Source organism: Neofelis nebulosa, chromosome 14 (genome assembly GCF_028018385.1).
Source record: "Neofelis nebulosa isolate mNeoNeb1 chromosome 14, mNeoNeb1.pri, whole genome shotgun sequence".
Classification (NCBI taxonomy): domain Eukaryota; kingdom Metazoa; phylum Chordata; class Mammalia; order Carnivora; family Felidae; genus Neofelis; species Neofelis nebulosa.
Window position 1 is genome coordinate 37099122 of NC_080795.1, and position 24425 is coordinate 37123546.

The following is a 24425-nucleotide window of genomic DNA, read 5'->3' on the forward strand; positions in this document are numbered from 1 at the left end:
ACCAAAGTTAACAACATAATGTGTATCCTTCTTTACCCTTCTTCCTACTCCTATGTAAAGTATATGCTCATTTGGGAAAGGGTCTTTCATTAGTATTATCATTTTAATACATTATATGGCACTAATTTTTGTACTTAATAGTACATCATGTGTAGCCTTCCAGATCATACATAAATCTAACTCATCCTTTTTAATTGCTGCATAATATCAAGGCTGCATCTTTATCTTATTAATCTGTTCACCAGATTTAGCCAAAACAATAAAGATAGAGCATGAGTTATTTTTATGTTTAACAGCTTATGTCACTAAATGAAAACTTACAAGGAATAATCTCTCTTCTGAAAATGTTTATTACCAATGTCAACAAAAAGTGTGATGCAGGATAAATTCAAAAGTACAGACTTTCGGGGCGCCTGGGTGGCGCAGTCGGTTAAGCGTCCGACTTCAGCCAGGTCACGATCTCGCGGTCCGTGATTCGAGCCCCGCGTCAGGCTCTGGGCTGATGGCTCGGAGCCTGGAGCCTGTTTCCGATTCTGTGTCTCCCTCTCTCTCTGCCCCTCCCCCGTTCATGCTCTGTCTCTCTCTGTCCCAAAAATAAATAAATAAACATTGAAAAAAAAAATTTTTTTTTTTAATTAAAAAAAAAAAACAAAACAGACTTTCAAGAGGTATCAGACCCACAGTATTATAAAGAAGAATAAGAGTCAAAATGATCAGAAGGTCCTCATAGGGCTATGTGCCATCAATGAGCCCACTTCAGATCCTCTGTCCATCCCCCTCTCTCTCTCTGCCCCTCCCTTCCTCCCTCTCTTTCCCTGTTAACATCTTTTTTAAATGACCAGAAGGTATTGGGGCAATTAAATATTTTATTAAGATTATACAATGAGTGTTGTAATCTCCATTTGGTGCTTGACACTAACTGGTGGTGCCTCATTACTGTATCTCTGAGAAATATGGAAATTAGTAGGGAAACATGGAAACCAATTAAGTATATGAGTTATCTATTCTATCTCCTATTTTTAAATGTTAGGATAAGGATTTAATTTGGGAAATTAGTTGAGAAAATGAGATTGTTTTAGGTAGTACATAGATACAGCACCAAATAACATTTGAGTCATATGGTACAGAAGTTCTTTCAGTTCTTCCTTGAGCCTTCTAATTAAGTAAAGGAGAATGTCACAGTTGTGCTGTCATGTCTTAATCCCCCTTGTTAAGAAAAAGAATAGGCTTCAGGCTCAGAACTTCAGAAACAGTATTTAGCAAGAATTTTACAGTTTTTTTAAAAATTGTATTTTATTTGAAAATGATCCACATATCACAAGTGGTACTAACTGTGTATGTATAATATATAAAGTTTCATTTTATAATCAAGACAATCCAAAATACTGAATTATAGGTAGAATGTGAGTGTACCAGCTATCATTGAAGCGTGGTAGAAGGATGATAGTAAGATTCAGTCACTTAAGGAAGGGCCCTAATAATCTATAATTATCTCTTTTTTAACTAGATAGTACTAGATAATCTGAAAGTGGCATTCCTTGCAGTGTATTTTTTTTTGTACTTTGTTTTTTGTTTTTTTTTTTTAATGTTTATTTTTGAGAGAGACATTCCTTTGTACTTTTTTTAATTTAATTTTTTTATTTTTTAAAGTTTACATCCAAATTAGCATATAGTGCAACAATGATTTCAGGAGTAGATTCCTTAATGCCCCTTACCCATTTAGCCTGTCCCCCCTCCCACAGCCCCTCCAGCAACCCTCAGTTTGTTCTCCACGTTTATGAGTCTCTTCTGTTTTGTCCCCTTCCCTGTTTTTATATTATTTTTGTTTCCCTTGTGTTCATCTGTTTTAAAACAGTCTTACCCACAAATGTAGTCCACAGAACAGCTGCATTCACATCACCTGGAACTTGTGAGAAAGGCAAATTCACGGCCCTTATCTCAGACCTGAACTAATCTCAGGTAGTAAGGTTCAGAAATCTATGTCAATAAACCATCCAGACCATTATGTGTGTGCTAAAGTTCAAGACCCTTTGTTTTTAGGAAACAAAATAGAACTATGCATAAAATAATTTCCCTTTAGTTCACAGATCAGTTTTCCTTGTGTCTGCCACACTTGTTTTCAGGAGGTATAGTCTCAGAACTGAGGTGTGATTAGGAAATTTAACTTTTGGGTTTTTTTACATCCACTTGAATTCCCAAAACAATATTAGACATGTTTTGCATGTTGGAAAGATTGCTTAAATATGATAATCAGATCAGTTGATTGAATCTATCACTCAGCTCTTTAAAGAAGTACTTTAGAAGGGATCAGACACTTGAATTACGACAGCAGAAGAGCAGAGCTGATGTGGGGAAAGACAAGAAGCAAGACTGGATGCGTTGAAAGTTACACTAGAGAAACTGGCATCACGGTGAAAAGACCGGGGCGTGGCAGCGGAGGTACCCAGCAGCGGCAGCTGGTTTTTATCTCCCTTCTGTCGGTAATCCTCTGTTCACCCTCCCCCACCCCAACTCAATTTCCTAATTTATGATGAAAAACTATGACCAATTGGAAGAACAGGAGAATCAGTAATCTTTCATCTGTAGCCATCCTCAAAACCTCACTGGTTTCAGCAATGCGTTTTTTCTCTATACTCTCATCTCTCAAGCCCAGTTCCCAAACAACCTCCTGCTTTTCCTCCCCTTCCCTGGACTTTTTTTTTTTTTTTTTTCAAAGTCACACACCCAGATTTCTTTTAGAAACAAAATTATTTGATCTGTCCCTTCTCACCCTTTTCCTGGAAACTTATGCTGCCTTTAATCTTGTTACCAATTTCACTCTTAATCTTTTAAAATTTGATGTCCTAGAATTAATGAATGTCTAGGTTGAAAGGAATAATTATGCAAGGTTATGCCTCAAATTCCTCAAATAAAGACTTTAGATAGATAAGTATCTCATGATCAGAAACTTGTATTGATGAGGGGGGGAAACATTTACCTATTCGGGCAATATGCTTCATCTCCAGACAGGTCACTTCTTTCCTACAGTGATTTAAAAATCTATTTCCCTATTGTTTATATCTATTGGTCATGGTTCCAAACATTGGGATAGTATATAGAGTACATCTATTCCCTTACCCATATGGCAACTCTATATATTTCCAGGTAACTTCTGTTCCTGATGGCTTTTTTTGTACTTTAAAATAATCCCTTCCTTCAATGGCTATTTAAGAGCTATGATCTGTATTTCTTTTAACATATGGTACCCACAACTGCATCTGTTACTTCTAATCCATTTAGGTCTTACCAGCACAGTTGGGATATCTCCTCCCTTGTAATTAATATATTAAAAGCCCATTTTTTAACACTCACATGACGCTGAGTTGATATTTAACTATGAGCTAAAAATCCTCTGTCTTTTGTAACTATGCTGTTTTGCCGCCTTCTTTTCTGTACTCAAAGTTGAGTTGGGTTTGGGGCCCATATACAAGGCTATGCCTTTATCCCTCTTCATTTTTCTAAATTCATTCCTAGTTCCACCCACTCAGTATAGTTTTGGTTCCTAAATCTGGAATCTCCCAGCTTGTCATCCACAAATTTGACAAAGTTGCTGTTTGTAATTTCCTCCAAGTTACTAATTAAAATGTTGAATGGTACTGGGCCAAGGAAGAGTCTGCAGAATGCCACAGGCTTCCCCCTTAACTTGACAGAGCTCAACTAATCATCACTATTTAGGTACAACTATGCACCTACTCACTAATGAATATAATGGAAATATTCTCAAAGTGTTATATATTATCATAAAAGACTATGTAATCTACACGTTTAACCAAAATAATATCTCTTTCCAGGTCAGTTTTTAGAGCGTTGGCTTATTTTTTTCATCTAAAATGTGTGTTTCAATGTAAGCATACTTTTGTTGGGTGTTTGGGGGATAAGTACATTAAATATTAAAAAGGAACTTGTCTCCTGTCCTTACATAGAAACAATATGGTATTGTTCAGGCTCTGCTTATGAAATCTAGGTGCAAGGCACTGTACTGTGCCCACAAAATCTCATGATTTAAGTAGACCAGCTGTATAAAGAATCCCCAAATTCAACATCTGAAGAAAATAAAAATTAAAGACTAACGAGAAGACAACCTTAAAATAGGTATAAGTAATACCCTTAGAGAGATTTGAGTGGGAATATCTTTAAAAGTAGAAGTTGCTATGACGTAGACACAAAATAAAATCTAGAAAAATTTCAAGCTATGATCTTCAAAATAGTAACCCAGCAACTGTTTCTTCTTGAAAAACGTCCCACTTCTCACTCCCACTTCTCATTCCTAGGGAGTTTGTTGTGGTAGAAAACGGAGAGCTCTGAGAGATTTCCCCTAGGGAAGAGGAGTCTGCCAGGTGAAGGAAGATGAGAGTGAGTGAGGCCAGTATTATTGGAGGTGGTGACTGAGGACAAGGGAGCTGTGAGCTGAAGCCAAAATAGTAGGCAGAGGCCAGAATCACACAGGACTTTGGGGAAGAGTTTGGGTGTCATGATATGTGTAATGGAAGCCACTAGATAAATTCAAGCAGAGAAATGATAATGACGTCTTGTGGTTGATATGTTTGAAGATTACTAAAGATGACTGGAGAGGGGCTAGAGCAGGGAGAGCCATTTAAGAGACTGTTCAGTAGATGATGCCTTGACTACAGTGGATAGAAATGGCCTGATTTCAAAATTGAACTGCTGGAATTTAATACATTTTTTTTTAATTACTGTAAAGAAATGCCCTGTCATTCAATGCCAGACTTCACCTTTCTGAAATAGAAATGTATCATGTCACACCTGTTTAATCTTCAAGGGTCCCCCAAATATCCACAGGGGAGAGGCCAATCTCCTGATGGCAAGAAACCATTTAAGTTAGCAGCTATGTAGCTTTTCAGGCCCTGCTTCTAGCATCACCCTGTCTATGCCCTAAACTTCAGCTACACCAGACTACTTTTTTGTTTGCGTTTTTGTTTTGTCATTGCCTTGTGTGTGCTGTGAACTTTACCTGGAATACCACTTACTCTTCCTCTCATGCACCCCATGGACACTGAGTCATCATTCCCAACCATAAGGACACTCTCGTAAAATCCCAGACAGGTTAGTTCCTGCTTCTTTCATGAGCTCATTGCAGCCCAAGTGATTTTTTCATTGAGTTCTGACGTTTTGCAGCAGACTGAGAGCCCTGAGGGCAAGGACTAGGCTTTGTTATTTGTGTTCCTAGAACTATGCCTCCTGAGTTCTTTAACTGCTTTTTGAAATGAATAAATGGGTGGATCATGCTGAAAATTGACTCATAGTGTATTCCCTCAGTGACACCATTTCAAAACTTTCTCCTGGATATCCTTCAACCATTCTTTACGTTATTATGGTTTGAGTCAAAAGTTGTTTTTGTCATTCTCTTGTGTCATCTCATGAATAGCATCATTTTTTTTTTCTTTTCACCAACCCACAGGAATGTTCCAGCACAAAATGGCTGGTCGTTTTTCTTTCTGCTGTGGTAAACATGTCACACTCAGTAATGGAGAACCAGCAGAAGACAAGCAAGACAAGGACCAAGAAGAAAAAGTCCAAATTAAGCATAATATTGTACTAACTGGCATCTGTCTCATAGTGGGATATATGAGGCTCGGGCACACTTGTATCACCCACAGAGGTTCTTAGGCTTTTCCTGAATGTTTGAGCTATTACTAGACTTTTTTCACTGTTTGGGGCTTCATATTATGGAAAGCGCCACCCAGTAGTCAAGGACAAGCTATGCATACATCTTGGAAGCATTTTGTGGATTTACTGTCTTCATCTGACTTTCGTCATCTTTACTCATTGAGCCAATAGGATAGACAGCCCATAAAGACAATCACATTTATGAAATTTGTTACCACACCTCTTTGGACAAATTGTGAGTCGCTTATGAGGAAGGGAAATGGATCGTGACTGCCTGCATATGTAAGTATATTACTTTTCCCTTCAGACTCATAAAATCTTATTCTAATCAGGGAGACTTTGTAGGCTATTTTAAAGCCCTGCCAACCTAATACTTCAAATTTAGCTGACGACTAGTCTATTTGTGGAAAATAGTCATTTGTATTTCTGATAATACTAGATTTTTTAACTTGGGGCCTTCATCTCCCTGAAAGTTACATTCATTTATTTCATATTGATTTTACAAATTTTATGAAAAATAACTGGTAACTCCAGGTTCATCACCCACTAACAGTTCATGAACCTGGACTGATAGTTTAATTCTGTTCCCTTCTATTCAGTTATGAGCCTTCTACACATTAGAAACTGTGGGGACGTAGAAATAGGGTCTTCCACAATTAGCATATATATCCTAGTGAGAGCATAAGACACATAAAGAACAGCATAAGCAAAAATGACATTCCATCAGAAAAGTATAAACAAGTGCCATAAAATTTCAAAAGTGAGGGAGCTCACATTTGCACTGGGGGTCAGGAGAAGTTTCTTAAAGAAGGTCACTATCAAGATAGACTTTGCAACACTGGATTTTGGCAAACACAAGGGCGTGTACAGTAGAGGATGCCATCTGTAGAAAAGAGCCAAGCAAAGGTCTGAGGACAGGTAAACAAGAGAGGTCTTCTGTGGGAATGTCCTCCCTAAGGGGTGCGACAGGTGAACTCCACTTTTCCCACATATGCAGAAGAGAAGCCTGGTGAGATGCAGGGAGGTGCTGCGACCAAGTTCTACTTCAGGATCATTTTCCGAACTCATCAAGCCACTTTCACCATGGGTTGTAGATAGATAGGAAAATAAAAGTAGATCAAGTTTGAAAACTACCGTGTAAACGTAAAGTGTAGGATTTTTGTTTTTTTAAACAATGGACTTTTATCCTGTGGAGAGTCCTTCCTGAACCCTGATTCTTGTGAGGGCCCATGCCTCAGATGTGAGCAGCACGTTGTATTTCACTCACTACACTCATTCTTTCTATAGGAACCATAGCATTTACTAACTGCATGAGTGTGAAGTAGGAAAGCTGAGTGAAGGATATCTTCATGTACGCGAAGATCTTGATGTCCATCTTAATTATATCGATGAATGGCTATTTTGTTTTTAAAGGTAAGACCAAAAGCTGGGCATATGTAATTAAATAAACAAACAAAAAACACCTATGAAGTAGTTAAACGAATACAAACTACTGTATTACATGAATATTAACCTACAATATAGTTCTCAGAGACTAAGCTAGACTGTTGAGGAGGCTCCAGGTTACGTTATGCAGTTTCACATGTAGCCACTATGAAATGTTCCAGCCCTGAGAAAAGTAAATTTATCTAGCTTTTCAGTTCTCGATAGCTTTTCATCATAATTGTCTCATTTAATCATCAAAGCCAACCTGTGTTACCTGATGGCCATTTTAGGAAATCCAAATATTGTTTATTCACAAAAGACATCTTAATAGTTTTGTTTTTCTTTTTTTTAATTTTGACTACAGGGTCTGAATTTGGGATAGGCAAAATCAAAAATATTGTTAAGGAGACCAAATATAAGTCATAAATACTTAAGAATAGGAAATATTCACAGGCAACATTGTCAAAATACACAGCAACAAACAACAATGGTTATTAGAAACAATATTTTTAGAAATAATTTTTTTAAAGTAAGGAATCTTTGACAACATGATTTGAGAGAATGTCAAAAAGCACTAACAGTTGTGTGGGACCAAAAGGAATTTTTACTATTTCAGGCATAAAATAACTTAGTCATTTTACAGAAAAGAAAAAAAAGACCCAAGTTCTGATTGTAATCCTTTATCCTTTTGTTCATTCATATAAAAATTTGCAGTAAAAGATTTAACAATGCACTTTTATATGTTTGTATTTAGCTATATCCAGGTATATAAATATATGAATAATTGATACATATAAATCTTTAAAATATTAACTTATTCATATATCAAATAAAATAATGTATATATTTTTTCCTATGTATATAAGTGTATTTTTCAAAATGGTAATTATATGTATGCCATAATAAAGTTACCATTTTGAAAAACTATAATAATTTTCTTAATAAGCAAACATAAATATATATTTTAAAGCAACCTAGGAATAAATAAGGTGAGTTTTGTTCCCATTTTATGGATCAGGAAGTGAGAATTGGGAAGACGAAGTGATTTCCCAAGGTTACCCAGGGAAGATACTCATGAAACCTCTCATTTGACAAATGCTGACTCTGGCCCGGGCATAGTGCTAAGCTTTAGCCAATCAAAGATCAATAGGCACATCCCTGTCCTTGAGGAGCCACATCCCATCTTGAGTGCAAGTCTTCAAAATCTTAGATATGTAGGAAAATTTTTAAAATGCTATAACAGACTATGGAAAAGGTACTCTAATATCAAGTCAGGAAACTTAGATTCCAATTTAACTCTAGCATCACAGAGCCTCTTGAGAAAAGTACTGAAATATACCAGCTTGCAATTTTCAGAGCCATTAAACGAGTGGCTCTCAGGTGAAATTCCTAAGGACCTGCCAGTACCAAAAATTCAATGAACATTAAGAATTGCTACTTACAGGTCTAAAGTCAACATTCACATCATTGTGTGATGAATATACCTTTTCTTATGAGCTTGCTATTTTTGTAAAGTACCTACTTTTTAAAAACCTTCTGGTAATAGCATTTGTTTTATTTACTACTAATGTACTTGTAAGCCATGCATATTAGCGCCATCCAAAGAAGCTCCAATTACCTCAAAGTAAGTCAAAACCTTCACAAAATTATTTTTCAACAAGCATATATTTGAATGCTTAGAGAGGAAAAAAATGAAAAAGAAGCATTCTTGCCTTTAAAGAGATCAGACTCGGGATAAAAGCAGAAAACCAAAACCAAAGCAATTATCCAAAATGTACAAAGCATGGAGCCTGATGCGGGGCTTGATCTCACAGCCCTGAGATCATGACCTGAGCCAAAATCAAGGTTGGAGGCTCAACTGATTGAGCCACTCAGGCGCCCCTCAACATACTTTTTAAAGGATATGACTGCGTTCATATATGTAGCACTGCATTGGACATAGCACACTATAGCAGAGAGTGAACTTTATTATTTTATTCACGTAGGTATATATGTGTGTATTTTATTATGTTTGTGTGTAAGACCCCTGATACAGAGCTCACAAGGCTAAAATCTAGGTGTAGGCAAAGCTGCATTCCTTTTTAGATTCTAGGAGTCAATCCATTTCCTGGCTCATATAGGTTATTGCCAGAATTCTGTTCCTTGCAGTTGTAAGTCTGAGGTCCCCATTTTATGCCATTGTCTTCTGAGAGTTGTTCCCAGCTTCTAAGGGCTGCCTACACTTCTTGGCTCATGGTCCACTTCCATGTTCAAAGCCAACAAGGACAAGGAGAACCTCTCTATAAATTTCAGCCTCTCCTGCCCCTCTTCCAAATGATACAAGGTGATCTCTTCAAGTCTGACTGGCACCCTTAATTCCATCTGTAACCTTAATTTCCTTTTGCCACCTATGCAGCATATTCACAGGCATGACACTGGGTTTAGACTGAGGGGGACAAAATCTTTCTTCCACACTGTTAATGCCTCAGCATATCTTCCTTTGTCACCTAGCAAAAGTTTAAGGGAAGATATTTTCTCTGATGGGAAACTATAAATATGCTTGTAGGAAAGTGAATATAATTGCCTTTTTCAAAACAGATCATACCAGTTTATTTATTTCAGGATGACAGTTTCTTAATGGAATAAAGAGAAAGTGAGAGAAAAGATGTCTTGGAGAAAGTGCTCTAAACTGTGAGGAGAGTCATCACTTTTGCCCACAGGAAAATCTTCCATTTGGATGCAGTGCTTATATTCTTGGGTTCTTTTCAAATGTTCAAACAGTAAAATGTCCTTTTGTTTTTCTTCTTTGGACTCTACCAGTGTCCGTTTCTGTATCCATGCCCGTTGTGACCACCCTTTATTTGCTGACCAATGTGGCTTACAATGTCATCTTACATATACCTTCTTTCCTGAAGCTATTGCTGTGGTAAGTTTGAAATGATCCACTGCTCCTTGCCTCCATTGAGAATTTTTTCATAAGAGGAAAATATGGGCGATTTGCACCTCTCTGTGTTAGATTGGTTGTTGGAAAAAAATGAGGAAAATAATAATATGGGAGCACTGTGAAAATTAAATGAGCTAATACATGCATGTCTTACCACAAAGTGTGGCACAGGAATAAAGGTTCACTGTCTTCTATTGTTGTTGTTGCACTAACTCCAGATCAGGATGAGACACGCATTAATGTCACAATTATCCACTAAGGACCACATTATGCATATCAGGCAGCATCAGGAGGGGTGGTTCTGTTTCCCTGTGGAAACTTAGGATGGACCTACAAAAACAGGCATAGGATTTCCTCATCAAATCTGCTTACAGCCAAGGTAGTCACCAGAGTTGAAATGAATTTTCCAGCCATGTTTACATTACTGTATTGGTGACCTGTGTGGTTTTCAAAGGGCCTGAGTTAAATTATCTACTTTCCTGCCCAAAGACTAAGACTGCATTTATAACAAATTCATATGAGGCGATTGGTTGATAAGACTTGTGTGAGGAATTGATTGTGTCCACAATATCCTAATACACAGTCTTGTTTAGCTATTTTTCTTTTCTAACCTTTTATTTCCACCTTTGGAAAAACTCCAGATTATATACCCCTAGATCTGATTCCCAAACTGCCACATTTTTATAAATAGATATTCTAATTTCCTATGAAATCAAGAAAAAAAGAAGGAAGAAAAATATTGGGAGGCTTCACATGAGAGTAGTGTTGGCCTAGTATGAACTTATAATTCAGTGTTAGTTAGTTGAGGGGAACTCAACCTAGAGACATAGTTGCAAACATGTGTGATATAGGTATTATTTATCTTTTACATTTTAATTGACTGACTTACAGTTCATTGATACTTCTCGACACAAACCATAGGGATCATCAGTCTCTTAATTAGTATTGAGTCCATTTCATTCCAAATTTCTGTATCCTGAGGTTAGTGCTAAAAATAAACCAGATTCCCAATATTGAGTTTTCTTTTCACTAATAACTTTCTTTTCTTATTCCCTCCCTGCCCCCAGACATTTGGTAATAAGGTCCAAAGCCATGTTCAGGGACTAATTCCTATTACAGTGGCCATGGCTTGTGTCAGTGAACTGAACTCAATCAGTCATTACAGCATCCAGGTAAGAAAATCAAATGTGCTGTAGGTTATTTGTGTTTTCAAAGCTCAGCTAAGGGAAATCAATCACTGCTTATGTTTAATGTCACTAATGAACAACAGCCAAGCATTTTGATCACCTCTTGGTCTTGCTTTTACCATCAACCTATTTCAGGGACTTCAAACGCTAAACTAGAGATTCTGTTTGGTCATGTTTGTCTTTTTCACCAGTCAGTGCATAAATGCGGCCCATTTTAAATAGACTCTAAAAAAGAGTCAATCTTTTCCGGGATGTGGGAAAGCAGGGTTTGCATGAAAACTGTTTAGTAACATCACATACTGCAAATAGTTGTTTGTCAGGGATAATTGCAAAGCAAAGTACAAATGTGGAAATGTGCTGAGTGCATGAATCCAAAGGGAGAAGAGCCAACTGATGAACACAGCAAAACAGGCTGTGAAAAATCAACGCTAATACACACCCGCTCACCTAGTGTACTTAAAATCAGATCCCTCGGTTGGCCACCTTAGCCCTACAGCTGGCTAGCATCATGATGGGCCATCAGAAAACTGCTCAACAAAGCAATTGTAAAGAGAGGAGAGATTACAGTATAGGTGTGCTGGAAGGAGATTTGGGGAAGATGTTTCTAGTTTGGGATGGGGTGTAGTAAAGATGGAGCAGTTCCCACCTATTTTTATTGAAATGATAATAACAAATCAGTTTTGCTAATCTTGTTTCATTTGTGTTAACAAACCTGCGAAATTGTTGCTAAAGATAGTATCATTATGAGTTGAGTAAACCAGCTCATTCAGTGTGACCTAACAGATTTATCCAAGGTCATATCAGTAAACAGCAGAGCTGGGGACTCACATCTTCTGACTCCAGTCCCTACGGCTTTTCCACCTCACCATGCCTCCCCTTGCTATTAATGGCTGAGTTCTGCGTCCATCCAGTGAAAGACAGGATTTGGCTCCCATTTTCATTTTCTCTCGGTTGTGTTATTTAGTGGTTGCACAAAACCTCAGTGGCAGCACTTAGTCCTATCTGCTCTTTTCTCATCCTTTTCCTTACTCGTAATAAGCAACTAAACAAAATGAGAAGTACAAGGGGATTTCCAGTTCTACTATCTGGTTCCTGTGTGGCCTTTGATTTTTCTGGAGTAATCAGAAAAAAAAAAAAAAAAAGTACCTCATTATGTGTGCCATCTGAATTTCTTTCTTTTTCTTGCCCTAAATATTTACAATAGAAATGCCAATTGCTATGTTTGCAGAGCATCTAACTGATGGCAGCCAAAGCCTCTCATTCTTCACACCCAGTTTTCAGGCTCCTTTATGTGGGCCCAAAGGAAGGGCACCTTCCCTTTGGTTTAAGCATGATCCCTGTGGAATGATTCACACTGGTCCCTGCTCTTCTCTCCAAAGTAAGTGAATCCAATGTACATCTTACAGAAACTGTTATTGTCAAGAATTCCTCACTTGTCCCACTCATTTTCTATATACATTTACTGGAGAATATTCAGCTCTCCGCCCAGCTATAAAATAAGGAATGCAAGGGCCTATGTCTTGCTGAGTCCTGAGGGAGAACAGCATCTTAAAGCGTCTTATTCTATGAGGGAACTAAGACCCTGGGCCAAAGACTGAGCAGGGGTAAACAAGATGTAGATTCTAAAGATAGGAAGGCTCCCAGGAAGAGTAAGTAATGCTTTCGCTGAGTTGTCATGCATTGGAAATTTCCCTGTAGTCAGGGAAACAGGAAAAAAAGGGATAGTCAAAAAAGAGAGATTATATTGGAGAAGATATTGAACATAAAACGGATAATTTGTACTTAGTTGTTCAGTGTTTCCTATGTGCTAGATAGTAGATGTCATCGCCAGATGGGTAAGTGATTGACCTGGGACAAGACATACAGCAGCCAGATGATCTTTTAGCACATCATTCCATTCTCCTATTCCTATTCTCCTTACAAACAAAGTAAAAATCCAAATTCCTTAGCGTGACCCACAGTGCCCAATATGATCAGCCCTGAGAATTTCTTCAAGCTCATCTCCTGCCACATCGACTACACTCCAGTCCCTCTGGCTTTCTTTCTATTTTACAGGACAAACCTTTGCTTCTCCTGGGCATTTGCATTTATTGTTTCCTGGCCCCCTTATCCCTCAGCTTTCAGGTCTTAGTTCAAAGGCTTTAAGAAGTCTTTCATTAGCACTCTAAGATAGAAGCCATCTATCCCCAACCCACCACATGACTATCTTTGTCCAATCTCCCTATCTTACATATAACCTCATAGTACTGATTGAACCGAAAATGACTATTTGCTTTGTATTATCTGCTTTCTCCAACAATTCATTGTGAATTCATTGTGAATATATTCATTGTGAAATCCTGGAAATATAAACCAATGAACTCAAAAATCATCCATATAACACTAGAAATACATTCATTACGTTGGTAGAGCATGGTAGCCATGATGAATCTTCTGGTGGAAGACATCTTTCAACTCTCATCATTCCTTCTGCTACTGGTTCTATGCCAGGCTCTCCATTATAGTATTAATGAATGTAAGGAAAACACAGTCTGAAAGACCAAGGCCAATCAGAATGAGCAACATATACACTATCTGGAAATGTCTTACTACATTTCCTGATAATTTTTTAACTAGTATAACGCATTATTTATATAGTTTATTTTTAAATTTTTTATTATTTATTTATTTTTTTAACGTTTATTTACTTTTGAGAAGCAAAGAGAGGCCATCAACAGGGTAGGGGCAGAGAGAGACGGACACAGAATCTGAAGTAGGCTCCAGGCTCTGAGCTGTCAGCACAGAACCCTATGCAGGCCTCGAACCCAAAAACCATGAGATCATGACCTGAGCCGAGGTCAGATGCTTAACCGGCTGAGTCACCCAGGTGCCCTATTTCTTGTTAAAATTTTTAAATAAAATAACTTATGAGAAGCATAGACAACTTTTTTTTTCTAATATATGAAATTTACTGTCAAATTCATAGACAACTTTTGAAGACACCGTTCTTTACTCAACATGGATATAGCTAGGAATTTATTCTAAAGATAAAATTTAACAGAAATGAAAGCATATGTGTGACAATGTCAACTATATCTTTATTTGCAAGAGCAAAAACAAACCAGAGAAAATATCGATCAACTTGGTGGGGAATTATATGAATAATAAAAATAATAGCCATATAAATGATAGAAATACTTACATGACAAAATATTTAAGTGAAAATAACATAAGATAGCATTAGTAGTATGATATGTTGGGTCAAACACAGATTTTTGAATATGACATTCATATTTATACATCCAAATTACAGGTAGTTACTTATGACCCATATGACTTGGGTATCTCCATTAACCTTACTAAGCTACTGTTTTCTCATTTATAAACTAAGAAATACCAGGGCACCTGGGTGTCTCAGCGGGTTAAGTGTCTGACTTCAGCTCAGGTCATGATCTCATAGTTCATGGGTTCGAGCTCCATGTTGGGCTCTGTGCTGACAGCTCAGAACCTGAATCCTGCTTCAGAATCTGTGTCTCCCTCTCTCTCTCCCTTCCCCTGCTCATGCTCTGTCTAACTCTGTCTCTCAAAAATGAATAAATGTTAAAAAAATTTTTTTTAAATAAATAAATAAACTAAGAAATACCAATAGAGCAATTCTATTTCACAGGGACAATTTTTTGTTAACTAAAATTCATTTATAAAAATTTTATTGAAATGCCTCATTAAAAATATTCATGTGAAAGCCATGGGCTCTGAAAAATTGTGAAATATACATTACATTGTAGACTTAACTTTTATATCTCAACACCAAAATAATTAACAGAACCTGCGACTGTGTTATGGGGTGCTTTGCAAGCCTAACTATTCAAACTTCCTGATGAATAATACATAAAAATTAAGAACTAAGACTAAGCAATATGAAATAAAGTACTAATAACAGAGCAAAGTTATGGCTTTCATTTGTTTTCTTGAACTGTTTTCTCATTTACTGTCATAAGCCATTTTTTCTTCAGAAGAGCGTATAATGAAACCTCATTCAGGTATAAGTAAGAGATGTTGAACTTTTAATAGAGATGAAAGAAGGAGATAATAAATCACAAAGAAGAGGAAAAGAAAGCAAAAAGAGTGAAAGAACATTGCTAAAGAGCACAGATGCAATGGGTTGGAGCAGTAAATCTGGGTATAATTTTCACAGATGGCTGTGATTCCCAACAGTGGTATAGGATATCTATGAACAGCATTTAATTTTACTTGGTAGTTTCATTTCAATTCAGCAATTCTAAATCTATAAAATTTACAAAAGTTGAGATAATATGGCGTGCTGTGTCTGGCTCATGATTTACACTGAAGGCTGTGACACAAAATATATTACTGCACTTACACTGTCCCTGCGTTTTAGGGGTAAGGCTGTGGCAATATCATATTTAACCACAAAAACTAGCTAGCTTATTGGTTTCTATAACATTAGCAGCACTTGACGAATATTATAAATACTAGCAGCCGTTTTTATCACCTCTTTTGTAAGTTTATTGGGAGATTTATACTCTTACCTAAAGATGTTTTTGTTTATGATTGGTATTACGAATTTGAAATATTGCAGTAATACATCCCAAACTATTTCAATCCAGATAAGAGGTTAATATGCTTTTTAAATGTAAGGCACAGATGAAATGATTTTAGCTTCCCATTCTCTTCATGCTTTTCATGACCAAATGAAGTTTGGGCTAAAGATTTCAGTATTAGGGGGTTACCATAGGCAGTCAAGAGTCATGTATTCACATGACTCAGTTTTCCTGGGTTTAGGGTCATCTTAAATGTCACACCAGTTCTGAATTTGTCACGGTGTTAGCAAAACTAAAATACCTCTTGACCCACTGCTTTTGTTTCTACCATGAGGTGAAATAGAACAGGGGAGACAATATGGAAGCAGTTGTAGGCACTCTACATGGGGAAAATAGAGCTGGTGCAGCAGAGCAAGTGCTCAAGAGAATAAACCAACTGGTAGTTCCTAATTTACGTACTCATTTATTTTTGTTTCCTTTTATCCTAGCTAAGACTCTTCTTTCCTGTAGTGTATTGCTTGTGTACCCTCTCTATGAGACACAGTCAACTCCTCAATTGGAATTGCAATTTATCTGGAATTCCTGCATGTTTCTTAAGAGTATAATTATCAGCAAAAATGACCTTCAAATTTACAAAGACTATGGTAAGAAAACAAACTCAACTTTGTTTCCATTGCACTCTGTGACTTGCAATGCCAACCATGTAAATGGAATAAAAGCTTATATGTGTAAAATGCAAGGACTTCCCTCTTTCACTCCACTCCAAAACACACTCACACCTACGTATCTGTGAGCATTTAGCAGTGTCTGGCACAAGCCAGGCACTTAAAAAATATTACTCTCCCCTTCCTTTGTATAGAACTGTATACATCACCAAAAATTGGCTTAGCGAATTAATGGCTAAAGCAAAAAGCAGGGAGATAACTCAACTGTTAGAAATGTGAGCTTTGGTATCAAAACTGGTTTTGAATTCTGATTTCACCGTGTAGCAGTTCTCTGTCCTTAGGAAAACTACTCAAACTCCGATTCTCAGTTTCTTCAAACACAAAGTAAGGATATTACCACTAGGCCACAGGATGGTTGTTAAAAGTAATAAGCTATTGCATACAAAGCACTTAACACAGTACCTAGCACATAGTATTTTCTCAATTATAAAAACAAAACATTTTAAATTAAAAAAATAGTGCATACTTACTAATCATTACAGAAATGGAAAACAGAATGCCAATGACACATTAGGATGGCCACTATATAAAAAAAATAGAAAATAATAAGTTTTGGCAGATATGTAGAACCTAGTAGGGAAGGTTCTCAAAAAACTAAATGTTAGAATTGCCATGTGATCCAGCAATCCCACCTGTGGGTATATATCTAAAAGAACTTAAAGCAGGATCCCCAAAAAATATTTATACACCCATGTTCATTGCAGCATTATTCACAATAGCCAAGAGGTGGAAGGAGCCAAATGTCCAGTGATAGGTGAATAAAGAAAATGTAGTAAATATAAATAATCAAATACTATTCAGCCTTTAGAAATTAGGAAATTCTATTACATCCCACAACATGGATGAACCTTGAGGACACCACGCTAAGTGAAATAAGCCAGTCACAAATATGAGATGTCTAGGATGGTCAAAATTATGGAAACAGAAAGTAGGAGGGTAGTTGCCAGGGACTGGGGTGGAAGGAGAGTAAAATGAGGAGTTATTCAATGGATATAGGGTGTCAGCTTTGGGAGAGAAGACCTCTAGAGATCTGTTACAATGTAAATATAGTAAAGGTACTATACACTTGAGAATGGTTAAATATTTTACATCATGTATTTTTGCAATTAATTGTTTTAAAAAATAGGATCCCTAAAAAAAACGAGTATGTCTGTAAGGATGTGCTTTCCAGTGCTTCTCCAGTGCCAGAATAGAAAATGGGAAGGAGAAAGGAGAAACATAGTTGAAGAAAGAAAAGAATGACTTTCAGTGCTATATATATGTTTGTGGCGTTCCTTCAGATTAGAGGGAGAGGAAAGGATATGTAACACTAGAAAAGGCTGATCGGAAGCAGCCTTTTCCTCTCAGTTTTGGGAATACTCAAAAGAGGACAGTGGAAATAACCCATCGTGAGTAAGCAAGTGTCTGTCAGTGTATTTGTATAAATGCTTTGCCTCAGAATTGGAAATGAGAAGTGTTGTGAGGAAGGACACACAACTTTGAAAAGGAGGGAAGGAAGCAAGCATTGCAGAAAAAGCCTGTAGTGTGGTGTAAGGATGATGAGTGTGAATCTTCTTTCCACCACTTGCTTCTCCTCCCTGGGAATGACCTTATTCATTACTAGAAATGGGAATGATCATATTTTCCTAAGAAGTATTGTGAGAGTTAACTCAGGATATTGTGCCTGAAACATTCTTTTTTTTTTCTTTTTTTTTTTTTATCCCATGAAACAATATACATTTTGCTTGTGTTTATTACAGGTAATCAAACCCTGGTTAACAACCAGAACAGGGAGGGGCGCCTGGGTGGCTTAGTAGGTTAAGCATCCTGTTTCATCTCAGGTCAGTTAAGCTTCGGACTTCGGCTCAGGTCATGATCTCACGGTTGGTAGGTTTGAGCCCTGTGTTTGGCTCTGTGCTGACAGCTTAGAGCCTTGAACCTGCTTCAGATTCTTTGTCTTCCTCTTCTCTCTGTCCCTCCCCCCACTCTCACTCTGTCTGTCTGTCTGTCTCTCTGTCTCTCTCTCAAAAATAAATAAACATTAACAAACAGAACAGGGAAAAGCAATAAGTAATTCCACATGCCTATTCACAGGGCTAATCATTTATTATTTTTATATCTCCTATTAGTCTTGTTTATAGATGTCAATACTGATTCAGTAGGGGCGTGTGGGATAATTCTTATATTCAAACTGAAAATGTGACAGCTGGCTCCTGTGCATTGCAAGCTCTTATTAAAACAAGGATGCATACCTAATTTTAAGACTATACACTAATGATCTTAGGAAGTTCATTAACAGAAAATTACTAAGTAGCATTACAATCATAAAGTAAACAAGTTAACGAAAGTAAAGCTCTACGCTAAAGTAGTTATCGCTTATTTAGAAGCTCAGTTTCATGTCACAGTGCGTGGGGTATTTTTGCCAATGTTGCCTGAATATAAACAATAATAACATTGTTCCATGGTTTCCACTTCACTGATCTACTCTTGATTTGTATCAACTGTGAACCTTTCCACGTAGGTACCTCTTTGAACTTGCTCTCAACATATCCTGTTTCTGTGCAAACAGTAGGAAGAGAAAAACTTGCATGTGTATGTGAGAAGAAAGAGAAAGATGAGGAAATAAAAGGCTATCAGGAAAAGTAGAAATTTCTATGAAAATCTCCAGCACATTTTTAAAAAAACATTCTAAACAATCTTCCCGAAACATCCAACCTGAGTGTTAGCTGTTATGCAACAAATTCTTTAAGATGAGGAATTTCAGGGGCACCTGGGTGGCTCAGTCAGTTGTGCATCCGACTTCAGCTTAGGTCATGATCTCATGGTTCATGGGTTCAAGCCCCAGGTCAGGCTCTGTGCTGACAGCTCAGAGCCTGGAGCCTGCTTCGGATTCTATGTCTCCCTCTCTCTTGGCCCTCCCCTGCTCACGCTCTGTCTCTCTCTCTCTCTCAAAAGTAAATAAAGTTTAAAAAAAAGATGAGGAACTTGAACATTTAAACAGAAACAAATGACATAGGCTTTGTCATATTTCCTTACTTCTCTAAGTAAACCGAGAGTATGTCATGGTCTTCAGTTAGGTTCAACATCCAAGGTGTTCTGGTTTAGAGGAATGAGCACTAGAATTAGAGTCTGAATTCTAGGCCTATCTTTGTCCAGTGATGTGACCATGGGCACTTTAACCTTAATTCACTGGCTTTACTCTTCAAAGTTGCCTAAAATTTCTACCATTAAAGATTAGGAAATACTGCATTTTACAAGAATTCATAAGTCTGAATTTATCCTCTAGAAATAAAAAAAAAAAAAAAGCCTGCTTTGGACTCTCATATGAAGACATCATATGAGATGATGCCTTGGCTCGTCCAAGTGGATCAGGAAGACAGAGAAAGCCCCACTGGGAGGTGGGGAAACAAAGAACAGATACAGTTGATTGAGGCTGAGTGTCTCTATTAAAGGAGAAATATGGTGGGTTATCCTGTGTCCTTATGTTCACCTCTTTTACTCCAGGCCATGGCTGACTGAGATCTGGAAGTGACATAGACTAAAGAGAGGTTGTTAAACGACGGCAGGAGAACAGTTGCTCAAAGGTGTCACCAGGAAGCAAGGAGAGAGACATTTCCCTGGTACTTTTCAGTGATGTTCAGGAGTGAGGATTATATCTGAGATTACATTAGAAAAAGAGAAGGTCGGGAGGAGCCAAGATGGTGGAACAGCATGGAATTGTATTTTTTGCATCTTGCATCCATGAAATACAGCCAGATCAACACTAAACCTTCCTGCTCACCTAGAAAACTGATCTGAGGATTAACACGACAATCTGCACAACATGAACCAAAGAACTCAGCAGGTACATGGCATGGAGAGGTGAACTGGGGGAAAGAGAAGCCCCGCAGGGCAGGGAGCTGTTTTTGCTTGTGGACAGAGGATGGAGTGGGGAGTGGGGGGTGGAGAATACAGGAAAAACACCCTCCCCAAAAGCAGCTGGAGAGAAAGTGGTAAAGCAGAAACAGGCACAGGGACTGAACTAAAAAGGGAGAAAGGAGAAAGGAGAGGGTTTAAATTCCATTAAGACACTATAAATGGGGGAGCACAGAGTCTGAAACAGCGCAGCTCGAACCTGGTGGTGCTCTGGTGAGAAGGGCGAATCCTCAGGAGCAAAGTGAAGTCCGGAGGTCTTTGGGCCACACGGGGAGAGCCAGTTCCCCTGCTGGGAGGACATCTGGTAGAGGCTGTGTGGCTCTCCCACAGGCAAAGGCCCCAGTGGACCCGGGAAAACAACCACATTCGCTGGTGCTGGAACAAGGTCCTAAAGGGTGAAACCTAGTGCCAGATGTGTGTTGTGATTTTCCATAATCCCTGAAACACTGCTGCTACATGATCACTTGAACTTTTTCTGGGGTTGACTGGAACCCAGCCGCAGTCTCTGGGCATTGGCAGCAGCACAGTCCTGTGAACATTCCTGGGTACAGCCAGCACCCAGGCATTGCTCGGTGAGACCCTCCGGCAGAGGGGCAGAACAGGTCAAAGCCACAGTCCCTCAGAAGTAAGGGGTTGGGAAAAACAGCTGCATCTGAGATAAAACTCAGGAGGGAGATGCTGCCTGGGGCTGGATCACAGACAGTGTGAAAGCAGGAAGTGGATGGAAGCCAGAGACAAAGGACAGGTGCGTGATTGCTAATTGGGGAAAACAGAGCTCCGATACTAGAGACTGGGTAGCTGGGTGACACCATTTTCACCACTCCCATGCATGCGCATATGCACATACAAGCGCCACGACAATCCACCCCATTAAGCTAAGCAGTGCCATCTAGTAGAGAATGGAGCCATTACACTAAGCCCCGCCCAACTGGACCAACTTTGCTCTTCAGGAACACAAGTCTCTGCCTGCTGAGTTTATGGACTATAAAGTACTTCATAGTTTGACTTCTAGGGGAAAACAAAGTAATTTCAATCATATTTCAGTCTGTTTGCTGGTCCATCTATTCAATTTTCTTTTTTTTCTCTTTTCCGTTTTTCTTGAATACAGAAAGAAAATATTTATTTTCAACTTTTATTAAAATATTTTAAAAGTTTCTTTCAACTATATTTTTTTTACTTTTTTGTAAATTTTTCAAATTCTATTTGACTTCCATAATTTCATTTTATTCTATTTCAGTGTACTCGTACTCATTTTTTCAAATTTTCAAAAGGTTTCCTTTTTTTCCCCCCTGTTTTCTCTAATCTATCAAGCCCCTTTCAACACCCAGACCAAAACACACCTAAGACCTAACATCATTTATTTGATTTGTGTGTGTATGTTTTTTTTAATTTTTTAATTTTAATTTTTTTAATTTTAATTGTTTTAAATTTTTTTATCTCATTAATTCCTTTTCTTCCTTCAAAATGACAAAACGAAGGAGTTCACCTCGAAAGAAAGAGTAGGAAGAAACAACAGCCAGGGACTTAACCAACACAGATACAAGTAAGATGTCTGAACCAGATTTAGAATCACGATAATAGAACACTAGCTGGAGTCAGAAATAGATTAGAATCCCTCTCTGTGGAGAAAAAGGAAGTAAAAGCTAGGCCGGATGAAATTTAAAAAATGCTATAACTGAGCTGCAATTTCGAATAGATGCCACAGTGGCAAAGATGGATGAGACACAGCAGCAAATCAGTGACATAGAGGACAAACTTATGGAGAAAAATGAAGCAGAAAAAAAGAGGGAGACTAAGGCAAAAGAGTACGATTTAAGAATTAGAGAAATCAGTGATTCATTAAAAAGGAACAACATCAGATTCATCTTCACCAGAAGATGAAGAGAGAGCAAAAGGGGTAGAAGTGTTACATGAACAAATCATAGCAGAAAACTTTCCTAACCTGGGGAAAGACACAGACATCAAAATCCAGGAAGTAGAGAGGACTCCCATAAAAATTCAACAAAAACCGACCATCAACAAGGCATATCACAAAATACTCAGGCAAGGAGAGAATCATGAAAGCAGCAAGGGAAAAAAAGTCCTTAACCTACATGGGAAAACAGATCAGGTTTCAGCAGACCTATCCACAGAAACTTGACAGGCCAGAAAGGAGTGGCAGGATATATTCAATGTGCTGAATCAGAAAAATACGCAGCCAAGAATTCTTTATCCAGCAAGGCTGTCATTCAAAATAGGAGAGATTAAAAGTTTCCCAAACAAACAAAAATTAAAGGAGTTCATAACCACTAAGCCAGCTCTGTAAGAAATTTTAAGGGGGACGCTCTGAGGGGAGAAAAGAATACATACATACATACATACATACATACATACATACATACATACATAAGTACCAAAAGCAACAAAGACTGGAAAGGACCAGAGAACACCACCAGAAACTCCAACTCTACAAGCAACATAATGGCAATAAATTTATATCTTTCAGTACTCACTCTAAATGTCAATGGACTAAATGCTCCTATCAAAAGACAAAGGGTAACAGAATGGATAAGAAAACAAGATCCATCTATATGCTGTTTACAAGAGACCCACTTTAGACCTAAAGACACCTTCAGGTTGAAAGTAAGAGAATGGAGAACCATCTATCATGCTAATTGTCGACAAAAGAAAGCTGGAGTAGCCATACTTACATCGGACAATCTAGACTTTAAAATAAAGACTGTAACAATGGATGAAGAAGGGCATTATGTCATAATTAAGGGGTTTATCCACCAAGAATACCTAACAATTGTAAACATTTATGCTCCAAATGTGGAGCAAAAAAATATATAAATCAATGAATCACAAACATAAAAAAACTCATTGATAATAATACCATAATAGCAGGGACTTCTACACCCCCACTTACAACAATGGACAGATCATCTAATCAGAAAATCAAAAGGAAACAGTGGCTTTGAATGACATGCTGGACCAGATGGACTTCACAGATATATTCAGAACATTTCAACCTAAAGCAGCGGAATATATGTTCTTCTTCAGTGCGCATGAAACATTCTCCAGAATAGACCACATACTGGGACACAAATCAGCCCTCAACAAGTACAAAAAGATCAAGATCATACCATACATATTTTCAGACCACAGCGGTATGAAACTTGAAATCAACCACATGAAAAAATTTAGAAAGGTAACAAATACTTGGAGACTAAAGAACATCCTACTAAAGAATGAATGAGCTAACCAAGAAGCTAAAGAGGAAATTAAAAAGTACACGGACGCCAATGAAAATGAAAACACCACAGCCCAAAACCTCTGGGACACAGCAAAGGCGGTCATCAGAGGGAAGTATATAGGAATCCAGGCCTTCCTAAAGAAGGAAGAAAGGTCTCAGATACACAACCTAACCTTACACCTCAAAGAGCTGGAAAAAGAGCATCAAATAAACCCAAAACCAGCAGAAAACAGGAAATAATAAAGATTAGAGCAGAAATTAATGCTATCAAAACCAAAAAACAAAAACAAACAAACAAACAAACAAACAAAAAAAAACAGGAGAACAGATCAATGAAACCAGAAGCTGGTTCTTTGAACGAATTAACAAAATAGATAAACCACTAGTCAGTTTGATCAAAAAGAAAAAGGAAAGGACCCAAATAAATAAAATCAAGAGTGAAGAGGAGAGATCACAACCAACACAGCAGAAATAAAAACAATAATAGGATATTATGAGCAATTTTACACCAATAAAATGGGTATTCTGGAAGAAATGGACAAATTCCCAGAAATATATAAACTACCAAAACTGAAACAGGAAGAAATAGAAATTTTTAACAGACTCATAACCAGTAAAAAATTGAATTAGTAATCAAAAATGTCCCAAAAATCAAGAGTCCAGGACCAGATGGCTCTCCACGGGAATTCTACCAAACATTTAAGAAGAGTTAGCACCTATTCTCTTGAAGCTATTCCAAAAAATAGAAATGGAAGGAAAACTTCCAAATTCTTTCTATGAAGCCAGCATTACCATGAGTCCAAAACCAGACAAAGACCCCACTAAAAA

General features: G+C 37.7%; 1 long non-coding RNA gene across 1 annotated transcript in view; it reads left to right on the top strand.

Moving 5' to 3' along the window:
* The first annotated feature begins 659 nt into the window (after window positions 1–659).
* The window catches only part of LOC131494269 (uncharacterized), a 69433-nt gene continuing 45667 nt past the window's right edge, over window positions 660–24425 (top strand). The window contains exons 1-6 of the long non-coding RNA XR_009253284.1: window positions 660–7080; window positions 9892–9997; window positions 11083–11187; window positions 12407–12580; window positions 16232–16387; window positions 19952–20291. This is a non-coding gene — a long non-coding RNA (uncharacterized LOC131494269). The remainder of the gene's footprint in view (window positions 7081–9891; window positions 9998–11082; window positions 11188–12406; window positions 12581–16231; window positions 16388–19951; window positions 20292–24425) is intronic.